General features: G+C 45.0%; 1 protein-coding gene across 1 annotated transcript in view; it reads right to left on the bottom strand.

Annotated features, from left to right (window-relative positions):
• The window catches only part of LOC141121617 (uncharacterized), a 185,561-nt gene that overhangs the window by 62,304 nt on the left and 109,839 nt on the right, over positions 1–13,418 (bottom strand). The window lies entirely within an intron of this gene.

Genomic DNA, 13,418 nt, shown 5'->3' with positions numbered 1-13,418 from the left:
TGATTGGTGGGAAAGGTGACACATCTCCAAAATGAAGACAATGTTCCGGCCCCATAACTGGGGGAACATTCTGATCCTGAAGGGGTTAATCTGCCTGTGTGGTGTAATAATTGCCCTTTGTAGGCCATGTATGGACAGGATGGTCATTGTCATGTCTATTTATTGTCAGTGCTGTTTGTTTAAAGGAACATATTACTAGAATTTATCTCCAAAATGAAGGAAAAGTTCTGGCCCTGTAAGTAGGGAAATGTTCGTACCCTGAAGAGATTAATCTAGGTTTCCACACTATATATGTGTGTATCATCATCTGCTGGAGATAAAAGACGTTACAGTGACTATGGAGGAAGAGGACGGAACATGATAGGGTGGGGGGGGGGGGTTACTGGGTGTATATAGAAAATAAGATCTTATTACCTCCTTTTCTGCCATTTCCAGCAATGTCTTCTCTCTACTTCCAGGGTAGCGGCTAGTTCTCATCCTCCAGATTCACCTAGTGATGTCACAGGAAACATGTGACCAGGAAGCAGGAAATCGAGGGCGGGAACATGAAGTGAATAGAAGTGAATAGGAGGCTGCAAGCAGAGCAGAGCAGAGCACACGTTTTCACCCTGAAGGTCTCTCCCTCCCTTCCTCTCTCTGTCCATCCATCTTCTTTTATATAATATCTTCTCTGTTCCTATCTCCCTGTATACCCCTCTCTGTATATCTCCCTGTATACCCCTCTCTGTATATCTCCCTGTATACCGCTCTCTGTATATCTCCCTGTATACCCCTCTCTGTATATCTCCCTGTATACCCCTCTCTGTATATCTCCCTGTATACCGCTCTCTGTATATCTCCCTGTATACCGCTCTCTGTATATCTCCCTGTATACCCCTCTCTGTAAATCTCCCTGTATACCCCTCTCTGTATATCTCCCTGTATACCCCTCTCTGTATATCTCCCTGTATACCCTCTCTGTATATCTCCCTGTATACCCCTCTCTCTCTATATCTGTCTGTATACTCCTCTCTGTATATCTCCCTGTATACCCCTCTCTCTGTATATCTCCCTGTATACCCCTCTCTCTGTATATCTCCCTGTATACCCCTCTCTCTGTATATCTCCCTGTATACCCCTCTCTCTGTATCTGTCTGTATACCCCTCTCTCTGTATATCTTCCTGTATACCTCTCCACCTCTTTCTGTATATCTCCCTGTATACCTCTCCACCTCTCTGTATATCTCCCTGTATACCCTCAATCTTTCTGTATACCCTCTCTCTCTTTCTCCCTCTCTCTCTCTTTCTTTCCTCCCTCCCTCTCTCTCTCTCTCTCTCTCTTTCTCCCTCTCTCTCCCCCTCTCTCTCTCTTTCCTCCCTCTCTCTCCCCCCCCTCTCTTTCCCCCCTCCTCTCTTTCCCCCCTCCTCTCTTTCCCCCCATCTCTCTCTTTCCCCCCTCTCTCTTCCCCCCCTCTCTCTCCCCCCTCTCTCTTTCCTCTCTCTCTCTTCCCCCCATCTCTCTCTTTCCCCCCATCTCTCTCTTTCCCCCCATCTCTCTCTTTCCCCCCATATCTCTCTCTTTCCCCCCTCTCTCTCTCTCTTCCCCCTCTCTCTCTTCCCCCTCTCCCTCTCTTCTTCCCCCTCTCTCTCCCTCTCTTCTTCCCCCTTTCTCTCCCTCTCTTCTTCCCCCTCTCTCCTTCCCCCCTCTCTCTCCCTCTCTCCTTCCCCCTCTCTCCCTCTCTCTTCCCCCCCTCTCTCTCCCTCTCTCCTTCCCCCCTCTCTCTCCCTCTCTCTCTCTCTTCCCCCATCTCTCTCTCTCTCTTCCCCCCATCTCTCTCTCTCTCTCTCTTCCCCCCATCTCTCTCTCTTCCCCCCATCTCTCTCCCTCTTCCCCCCATCTCTCTCTCTCTTCCCCCCCTCTCTCTCTCTCTCTCCCCCCTCTCTCTCTCCCTCCTCTCTCTCTCCCCCCCCTCTCTCTCCCCTCTCTTTATCCCCCTCTCCCTCCCCCCTCTCTTTATCCCCCTCTCTTTATCCCCCTCTCTCCCTTCCCCCTCTCACTCTCCCCCTCTCTCCCTCCCCCTCTCCCTGTGGTGTCAGAGGGGGGCGGGTCACCCATCGACACCCTCCTAAAATTGGTAGCCTGTGGCTCGAGTGGAAGGGGGGCAGGGGGGCCCATCATGGTTTTTTGCACCGGGGCCCTGAAGGTTCTAGTTACGCCTCTGTACTGTATTATTCTTATAGATGGGGTAATCTCCACTCCCATCAAGGGGGATAGAAGTATATTACTGCCTATTCCAGCCTTTCTCAGCCAGGCTTCCTCCAAAGGTTTCTAGGGGTTCCTTGAGCAATGAACAATTTTTGCTGACATTGGTGATCTGTAAGGGGGCAGTCTTCCCACTGATTATGATGTAAGAATGTAATTCTTCCACTGACCACTGATATAAGGAGGTCCTTCTCCCATTAGTTACCAATGTAAGGGACCACCAAACTGCCCACTAGGAATGACTCCAGGTTATAGTCAAATTAAATGGGAAGTCAGCCGAGTTCAACCTATTACTATCGCTGCTAAGCGAGAGCTTCCAACTCAGGCTAGTTGTTAGAGAGTAGGGATGAGCCCATGGTTTAATCTGAAGTGTGGCTGTGCCACCCCTGCCCCTGTGTTTGGAAGGAGCTGAGCATCATATATAAAAGCAATATTTCTACTGCTTCTATATATGACAGCTGTCACTGGTTCCTAACAAAGTAGCAATTGCTTGCACCCGCTGCATCCCTATGAACCTCTGAGAATCACCACTATGTAAGCAAAGGGGTGAGGATTATAGAGGTCCTACTGACCTGGTTCACCCCCTCTTTTTCTTTTTGTCTACTTTACCCTCTTTCCTCCCTTTCCCCCATGTCTGCATCTTTTCTCTTTCCTTCTCTGGACCTCCCATGGCCTTGCTTTTCTCTCCAAGAGCTGCTGACCTATGAGACACCTGACATGTCTAACTCCCCACCCCCCCACGCCTGACTATATCATGGCTTCTGTTTGCCCAATTGCTTTAGCATCTTTCAACTGCAGGGGGTTTAACTCACCGGAGAAGCGGAGCCAGATTCTCTATCACTTTCATAAAATGCGCTCAAATATTTTATTACTACAGTCAACACACTTTCGTATGGACTCCGCACCTGCCCTATGCAACAGGTACTATTCACAATGGTACCACAGTACTAACCCCCAGGCCAAATCTAAGGGAGTATCCATCACCTTCCATAAATCTTTCAATCCTGAGGTCCTAGACTCCCTTGTTGATGTAGCTGGTCGCTTCATTTTCCTCAAACTGAAACTAAACAATTTTCTCTTCACAGTGGCCAACATATATGTACCTAATGTGGCTCAGGCTCGGTTCCTCTCATCCGTTATCACCAGACTATCCTCATTCGGGGGTCCCTGCTTTATCATCGGTGGAGATCTCAACATCGCCATGTCCCTGTCTGCAGACACATCCTCGGCTAAGTCCTCTGTTCCATTCTCTACACTGACACGCATCAAAGCCCTACTACACTCTTCCCACCTGGTGGATGTTTGGCGTATCCAGCATCCCACAGAGAGGGATTACACCCATTATTCAGCAACACACGCACAACTCCTACAGTAGACTCGACCACTTCCTAATATACCAATCTCTACTAGATACCCCCATCCAAGCATCCCTGGGTCACCTACTCTGGTCCGAGCACGCACCGGTCTATTTGACCCTAGCACGTCCCCCAGCATCTCGTAAAGGTACACAATGGAGGCTCAATGACAATCTATTATGGGATTCCGTCTGTGTAATGGACATCTCCAAAATCATTCGCACACTACCTCCCCTCTCACTCAATGGGAGGCCCTGAAATGCGTGGTTCGGGGCGTACTTATACAACACGGCTCCCGTCTCAAACGGATACGAACAGATGATATCCGCCGCCTCCTCTCCACTATAGCAGATCTCGAACCTCTCCACAAACGAGATTTAGGCCCTGCCATTTTTGTCTGATTATTGAATGCCCGTGGAGACCTACTCCAACTATTAGACTCACATTCCTTGATAGCTCGAGACAGGGCACGCAATTATCTCTACTCCTTAGCCAACAAATGCGGCAAACACCTGGCACGGGTCCTCCATCCTAGGCCACCCCGATACTCCACCCCCCTTATCACCCATCCAAATCAAAATAAGATGTTCAACACGAAAGGCATATCCTCTGCCTTTCGAGAATACCACTCCCAACTCTACAACCTACTGCCTACAAACCCAAACACAGGTACCACCTCCTCGGGCGACGAAATGCAAGACTACATTATGGAAACGGCGCTACCCACTATCAACACACTAGACGCTGTAGAGCTCGACAAACCTTTGGTTGTGCCCGAATTTCTAGGCGCCATCAAAAACCTGAAGATAGGCAAAGATAGGCAAATGTCCTGGCCCAGATGAGGACACCCCCAACCCCCCCCTCCCCCGTTTTTACAAAACTTTTGGCCCTCAATTAGCTCCACTTATGACTAAGGCTTTCAATATCATAGACGATTCCCACCCACCACTTTTATTGTCCGCTAATATCTCCATAATACCCAAGCCAGGCAAACACCCATCCCAATGTAGCAGCTACCAGCCAATATCTCTGCTCAACATAGACTTTAAACTGTTTGTGAAGGTATTGGCCAACCGCTTATCCCCTTTACTCCCAGGAGTGATCAATAACGACCAAGTGGGATTTGTCCCGGGTCATGAGGCAAGGGACAATACTACCAAAACTATTTACTTCATCTCCTTTATCCAACGCAAAGACCTGAAAGCCTGCCTCCTCTCCTTCAATGCTGAAAAAGCCTTTGATAGAGTCAACTGGAGATTCCTCCAACTCTCATTAGAACAGTTGGGCTTAGGAACAACCTTTATCTCTAAGGTGATGTCCCTATACTCCCAAACCTCTGCCTCGGTCTTGGTAAATGGCACTGCCTCTGAGCCATTCGACATCACCAATGGCACTCGGCAGGGCTGTCCCCTTTCCCCCCTTCTATTTGTCATTGTTATAGAACACCTAGCCTGTGCCATTAGACAAAACGCCTCCATCCACGGTATCCAAACCCCCTCCTCCCACTATAAACTGTCCTCATATGCCAATGACCTCCTGGTTTATATACAATACCTCCTTACCCCCCATACCTCCTTACCATCCCTTTTCTTAGAATTCCGTCGATTTGGCTCCTTTAGTAATTTCAAACTTAACATATCCAAGACTGAAACCCTCAATATCTCTCTCCCCACCTCCATAATGTCCACACTTCGATCGAACTTTTCATTCCAGTGGCAGACGAAGGGAGTATCTATTCTCTTTGAATTATGTTCCTTTGCTCTCCCGCATACAGAAGGACTTGGAGGAGTGGGGTGGTTCTTCCTTACCGTGGTTTGGGCGGATCAATACCCTAAAAACGGACACCCTACCCAAACTTTTATACCTCCTCCAAACGATCCCCATTATAGTTCCCAAATCCTTCTTTACATCCCTACGCACACTTGCTAATAGATTTATGCGGAACCGGAGGTTACCTAGAGTGAAATACAATTTGCTCATCCTTCTGAAGCTACAGGGTAGAGCGAGCCTGCCTGACTACGAGACCTGTTACAAAGCCACCCAAGGCTTCTGTCGTCATAGAACAGGGCTTCCTGTAGACCTCCGGGCACTGCTATGGGGGTATAAAACCGGTCTCACCCGTATGCCTCCTCCCTCACCGCTAACGCTCGCCTCTCTTAGACTTTGGTATAATAGGGGTTTGTGTTCCACTCTGTCCTTTGATCCCTCTCCATTATCCCCTTTGTCTGACAACCCCGCTTTCCCCCAGGGTATAGGAACGACAACACTGGGTCCCTTTAAAAGAACTGATTGGCCCAGAGTGCACTCCTTTGTACATCCATTACAAGGGACACCTATCACACCGACAGGATCTTACGATTGGCTCACCACCCTCCACTTATCTACATTCGTAAAACATTTAGATTCTTCTTAGATTCTCCCAAATCCACCGCTCCTATACAGAATTTGAATGGCTGTGCTCCCTCTCTGAGACACCCAGACACCTCCTCTCGACCATATATTGTCTCTTACAAGCTCTTACACATAATGATCTACCACCTTACACCAGGATGTGGTCTTCAGACTTGGGAGAGGACATCCCCCGACCAGATTGGCAGACCTTGTTCCATTTTACTCATAAATCCACGATAGCCTGCTACTCGCAGGAAAAAAACTACAAGATTCTGTCAAGATGGTACAGGGACCCCTCCACATTACACAAAATTTTCCCATCCACCTCAGAATCCTGCCGGCGATGTTCTACTTCTACAGGCACCTACCTACATGTCTGGTGGGAATGCGAGAGGATCTGTCCCTTCTGAATTCAGGTATTTGAATGCTATAATAAAATTTATGATGAAACGCTGACACCTTCCCCTAAGGTTGCCCTTCTCTCTATGGAGGAGATGGTGGCCCTTGATAACGACACCTTTGATAAGTACAAGATACTGTGGTCCATCTGGCTCCGCTTCTCCTCCTCCGATACTCTCGCCAACATGTTGTCGACCCCGACACGATCATCCTAGCATGTAACATGACAATGGGATGGGCAGGGCATGTACCTAAGGGTCCCCCTCCCCCACTGTCCCCTAGTTACTCCTCTCCATGAATGTCTCCTCAGCAGCTCTTACGCTCTTCTATGATCTCTTCTTACTTACTTTTCCTCTGTTTCTTCTTCCTTCCTTTCCCCTCCTTTTCTTCCCTTTCTTCCCCAAGCCACACCCAACACTTGATCCCCCGCCCTCCTTCTTCCCTTTTTTAAATATTAATTTTTAAAATTTATGCATACAATCTTGTTATGAACGACGAGGCTCTTCTAGCCAGATTCACTCCTTGCACCAAATAATGGTCGTTGATGTTAATATTATACTGCATAACAATAAGAGTCAAGCTGTGCGTAATAGTCATTTGGCTGACTCACCACACCTGTTTACTAGTGACTGTCTCCGGACTGTAACTCTATATGTTGTTCCATGTATTTTCTGTTAAACTACCAATAAATATATTTTCAACCCTAAAATTCATACCCGACTCAAAGGATCTAGTATGTATTTTAGGGGGGACTCTAAACACATTTTTTTTCATTATTGCTATAGAATGTGCTACAGCAAAATTGACATTTACAAAGAATAAAAATGATACATTTTAAATTGCCTTCATTGCAAAGTTCTTAAAAAAAAAACAAAAAAAAAAAAAAACAGCACAAAGTAATTTCCAAAAGCCCCTCAAAATACATAACTGACCCTTAGCGGGGTATTTGTGCTGTTTTTTATTTTTTTTTTTAGAAAGGAGCTGGAAATGAAATTTCATTTGCCAGCAATTTTAAACTTTTTTTCCTTTGTAAATGTCAGCTGCAGCACTTTCTGTACATCACAGAAATGCCCCTTCACAGGCAGGATTATGACACCCCCAGGCATATTTTTTAACCCTATTGCTGCCAGGCTCTGTGCTCCATTTTTACCCTCAGGTGGCCTGACCATTTTTGCAATTTTTCCTTTGCTTTTTTATTTCTCACTTATAGCTTTCAAAGTTTGTAAAAGACCCCCCCCCAAACCTTTTTATTTCTAAAAAGCACATGACCAGTAGAATAAAAAGAAGGTGCTACTGATTTCTAAGGTCCCACGATATTTGCGCAAATGTTTATCAAAACAATATTTTTACTAAAAATCCAGTAAACTCATGATTCGCAGATAATTACGCAGCAAACTTTACAAAATTCCTACTAAATATAAAAGCTTAACCTGTATTGAGTTAATAACAAATACTTCTAATTTTTACATTGCGCCTTTTTGCAAAATGGTGAAAATCGAACATACGCAAAAATGTAAATATCCAAATTTCTCTAACAATCTGAAGGTTTTTATTTTTCCCTTACAGCTTTCAGAATTTGTGAAAGACCCCCAAAACCATACATTTTCTGAAAGCATATGACCTATAGAATGAAAAGAAGGTACTATTTTAGGTACTGATTTTTTTAGACCCCGCGGTATTTGCACAAATATTTATCAAGCCAATATATGCGCAAAAAATACACTAAAACCATTATTAGCAGATAAAAACACAGTAAAAATAGGGAGTTATGGCGCTCAGAACTTCATTCGTCTGCAAAGTCTCTATACAAATAGTCCAAACGTACTAATGATGGCAGTGGTGTGGAGATATCTTCAACACAAAGGGCTGCAGCTTAGCAGACTGAAGCAGGATCTATAAGAACATAAACAAACAAAAGGCGCCTAAGTGTAGAAGAAAAGCTGTTTTTAATGTCCCTACTGGGTTAAAAGCACTTATAGGATAGAAGAAATAATCAGGCACATCATGAACGTGGTGAACGGCTGCATTGGAAGGGGTCACGGTGGAGGAAAAACTTCAGGGGGATGGAAGCATGACTAGCTAGATTCGCCACAGTCCACAGCAGGATAGGACGCTGGAGCGCTGTGATTCCGGCGTCGTCAGCAAGGAGAGGAGACGGACCCGGAACTGATGTCATCCACCGGAAGATTCTGTAACCAGCCTGGACCGCAACGCAGAGCCGAAGAGGGGATGTGACGTCATAAAAAAGGAACGCGTTTCGGAACCATCAATCGTTCCTTTTTCAACCATAACATGACTAGATGTAGTATATATACTGGCGGTGGGCTGGCCATGGGCGGGTGCAACAATGAACAGCAGGAAATAGACAATGACAATATAAATATTTTAAAAATAGTGGAAAGAAAATAAAAAATGTGTAATTAAAAATGTGTAATTAAAAGATATAGCATTCTGAGAAAAAGTTGTGGTATATATATATATAAAAAAGGGGCAATAGCAGCATGAGTAGTCAACTTTAGAAAAATAAAAAGATTTAAAGGCTAAGCTCAAGCAAAGCATATGACAATCAGTAGTAAAACATGGATGTGCATGCACAGATGCGTAGTACAGGCTTATGGGTTGTATCCAAGCGTGCACACACATGTATACAATAGCCTAAATATAAAGTTAAAACTGATAAAAAAAGGGGGGCGTATGCATAAAAGATTTTTTGATATAGACTATGCTTGTGCTAGAACAAGCGTAAATAAGCACATGCAGTCATATATATATGGGGTGGTAGCATGAGTGGGAATATGAATAAGTGTCAACACTAAAAAAGAGGAATATAATATCAGAGTATAGCACTAACTTCAAAGTCCTCGTTTAACCCTCCAGGGGCTAAAAGATCCAATACATTTCTCTATGGCACAACCTTCTATAATATTCAGCTGGGGGAAGGTCTCTAGGCATTGCCTCAATGACCCATACCCTGAGGCCGTCCGTGGACTTATCGTAGAATTGGAGATAGTGTTTGGGAACACTATGGTTGTCCAATTCACCTGTGATAAAACGGCGATGTTCGCCAAAGCGTTTGGCAATGGCCGGATGGTACGTCCTACGTAGAATAGACCGCAGGGACATGTAAGGCAATATACAACATGGTCAGAAGAGCAGGTGTGAAAACCTTTTATCTGATATGTTTTGCCTTTTACGTGAAAGTCTTTCTGGCCATGCATCACAAAGCGGCAAGTTTTGCAAAGAGGCTTGCGGCATTGATGCATCCCAGAAATCGCTAAAAAAGTGGGTATGTGGTGACCCAGAGGCAAAGGTATTGCCTTAAGTTTACTGGGCGCAACCTTACTTTTTATATTAGGTGCCTTTCTGTAGGCAAATTGGGGTCTATTTGGCAGGGCAGGAAGAAGATGCTCATCTTGCAGTAATAGAGGCCAGTGTTTCCTCACAATATTTTCCATTTGTTTATGTCGGGTATGGAATTGAGTAATGAAACGTAGATCTGTCTTCTGAATATTGGAACGTGGAACAAAACAGGGCCGACTATGTCTCGGAAGCCACTCGATTGCTATCTGAAACTAATACATATATCAGACTGAACAAAGACCCACTGCCGTATTTCACTCTTGAAGCCACCTCCCTTGTTAAAAGAGCACTAAGTGATAACATTATTACTTAACAAGAAGCCTCATTTTTGGTTAAGGAGGTACACTTTACACCCTATTTTTATCACCTGCCCAAGGTGCATAAGGATTCTAATATACCACCTGGATGACCGATTGTGGCGGCTATGGATAGCATCAGCAGTGGCTTTTCACAATACATAGATCAGTTCCTCCAGCCACTTGCTCAATCTCTCCAGTCTCATATTAGAGATGGTGTTCATCTTTTGGAGATCCTATCCACGTACTCCTGGGAGCCCAGTTATCACTGGGCCTCCCTAGATGTACAATCTTTATACACTTCCATACCACATGAAGTGGGCCTCAATGCCCTACAGTTTTTCCTATGTCAAGACCCCATGTTGAATCCGAGACAGTCCTCCTTCATTGTTGAGGCCACCTCCTTCTGCCTCACACACAATTATTTTAAATTTGATAATTAATTTTTCCTTCCGGTAAATGGGACAGCTATGGGGGCGCATTTTGCACCCTCATATGCCAACCTTACTATGGGGCATTAGGAACACCAATACATATGGCAAAATAACCCTGTTTCTTCTCACATCGTTTTCTATGGTCGGTATATATAGACGATGTGATTATTATATGGGATAGCAGTGCACCAACATTCTCTGACTTTGTCACATATTGTAACACCAATAATATGGGTCTAACATTCACCTCTGTCATTGACCAAAATAGACTAGCTTTCCTGGATCTTGAACTCTTTTGAGTTGGTAAGGAGATACATGCCAAAAACTACACTAAGCCGACAGCAGGGAATTCGTTTCTCCACTATAGCAGCTGTCACCATCCCCTATGGCTAAGTAATGTACCCAAGAGCCAGTTCTGCCGGCTAAAAAAGAACTGTACTTTGAGTAAGGATTATGACATCCAGGGTGAAATTTTAAAAGAGAAATTTCTTGATAAAGGCTTCCCTGTCAATCTTGTAGAGACAGCCTATCTGCAATACAAAAATACATCTTCTATAGAAAACTCTCTTCCACGTTCCAATATTCAGAAGAATGATCTACGTTTCATTACTCAATTCCATACCTGACATAAACAGATGGAAAATATTGTGAGGAAACACTGGCCTCTATTACTGCAAGATGAGCATCTTCTTCCTGCCCTGCCAAATAGACCCCAATTTGCCTACAGAAAGGCACCTAATATAAAAAAAAAGGTAGCGCCCAGTAAACTTAAGGCAATACCTTTGCCTCCGGGTCACCACATACCCACTTTTTTAGCGATTTCTGGGATGCATCAATGCCGCAAGCCTCTTTGCAATACTTGCCGCTTTGTGACGCACGGAAAGACTTTCACGTAAAAGGCAAAACATATCAGATAAAAGGCTTTCACACCTGCTCTTCTGACCATGTTGTATATTGCCTTACATGTCCCTGCGGTCTATTCTACGTAGGACGTACCATCCTGCCATTGCGCAAACGCTTTGGCGAACATCGCCGTTTTATCACAGGTGGATTGGACAACCATAGTGTTCCCAAACACTATCTCCAATTCCACGATAAGTCCACGGACGGCCTCAGGGTATGGGTCATTGAGGCAATGCCTAGAGACCTTCCCCCAGCTGAACGTTATAGAAGGTTGTGCCATAGAGAAATGTATTGGATCTTTTTATGAAATGTTTTAGCCCCTGGAGGGTTAAACGAGGACTTTGAAGTTAGTGCTATACTCTGATATTATATTCCTCTTTTTTAGTATTGACACTTATTCATGTTCCCACTCATGCTACCACCCCATATATATATGACTGTATGTGCTTATTTACGCTTGTTCTAGCACAAACATAGTCTATATCGAAAAATCTTTTATGCATACGTCCCCCTTTTTTTTATCAGTTTTAACTTTATATTTAGGCTATTATATACATGTGTGTGCACGCTCGGATACAACCCATAAGCCTGTACTACGCATCTGTGCACGCATATCCATGTTTTACTACTGATTGTCATATGCTTTGCTTGAGCTTAGCCTTTAAATCTTTTTATTTTTCTAAAGTTGACTACTCATGCTGCTATTGCCCCTTTTTTTTTTTTTTTTTATATATACCAAAACTTTTTCTCAGAACGCTATATCTTTTAATTACACATTTTTAATTACTCATTTTTTACTTTCTTTCCACTATTTTTAAAATGTTTATATTGTCATTGTCTATTTCCTGCTGTTCATTGTTGCACCCGCCCATGGCCAGCCCACCGCCAGTATATATACTACATCTAGTCATGGTATGGTCATAGGTTGAAAAAGGAACGATTGATGGTTCCGAAACGCGTCCCTTTCTTATGACGTGACGTCACATCCCCTCTTTGGCTCTGCGTTGTGGTCCAGGCTGGTTACAGAGTCTTCCGGTGGATGACATCACTTCCGGGTCCGTCTCCTCTCCTCGCTGACAACGCCGGAATCACAGCGCTCCAGTGCTTCGATACAAAGGCAGCATCAATGAACAGGCCTGCAGCCCCAGAGTCGATTAGAGCCTGTATCTCGATGGACGACTCAGCCCAAGAAAGGGTGACCAAAACCCAGGGGCTTATCCTTTTGGATAACTGGGGTCGAAACAATGCCACCAACAATGAACCTTGAGGTCCTGTCTGTCCGTGACAGGACCTCAAGGTTCAGCCGTTCCCTGGACAGGTAGGACAAGACTTCAAAAAGTGACCTGCCTGGCCACAATAAAGGCACAATCTCTACCTCCTCCTAAAGGTTCTCTCATCCGCAGAGAGACGCGTTAAGCCCAAGTGCATGGGTTCATCTTCACTGACCGGCTTTGTACTAGGAGGCATGGGTGGTGAAGGTGGCACAGGTGGGACTGCAAAGCTCAGAGGCAAACGTACAGGGGGCTTCTGCAATCGCTCCTTAAAAGAGAGTCTTTCTCTGAGTCTGGAGTCAATGAGGATGGCAAACATGATCAACTTCACCAGCTCAGTGGGTATATCTCAGGCTGCTATCTCATCCTTGATGGAATCCGAGAGACCATGAGAAAAAGCAGCCATGAGGGTCTCATTGTTCCAAGCAACCTCTGCTGCCAGAGTACGGCAAAAGTTCTCGTACTCTGTTTGATGGACATGAGACACTTGGCAGCAGAAGCTGAGCGTGCGGAAATACCCTTTTAAAGGAGGCCACAAACTCAGGGTAACTCAAGACAACAGTTTTTCGCGTCTCCCATAGAGAGTTTGCCCAGGCCAAGGCTCTCTCAGAAAGCAAAGCTATCACAAAACCTATTTTGCTTCTGTCCGTGGGAAACGCCTGGGGCAGCATCTCACAGTATATCTCAACCTGGTTGAGAAACACTCTGTATTGGACTGGATCACCCCCAAATCGCTGGGGAAGCGGAGCAGAACTAGACATACCTCT

This window comes from Aquarana catesbeiana, unplaced genomic scaffold (assembly GCF_042186555.1).
Source record: "Aquarana catesbeiana isolate 2022-GZ unplaced genomic scaffold, ASM4218655v1 unanchor226, whole genome shotgun sequence".
Lineage (NCBI taxonomy): Eukaryota > Metazoa > Chordata > Amphibia > Anura > Ranidae > Aquarana > Aquarana catesbeiana.
Note: the sequence above shows the minus strand (reverse complement) of the source record. Positions and strands in the feature narration are given on the sequence as shown.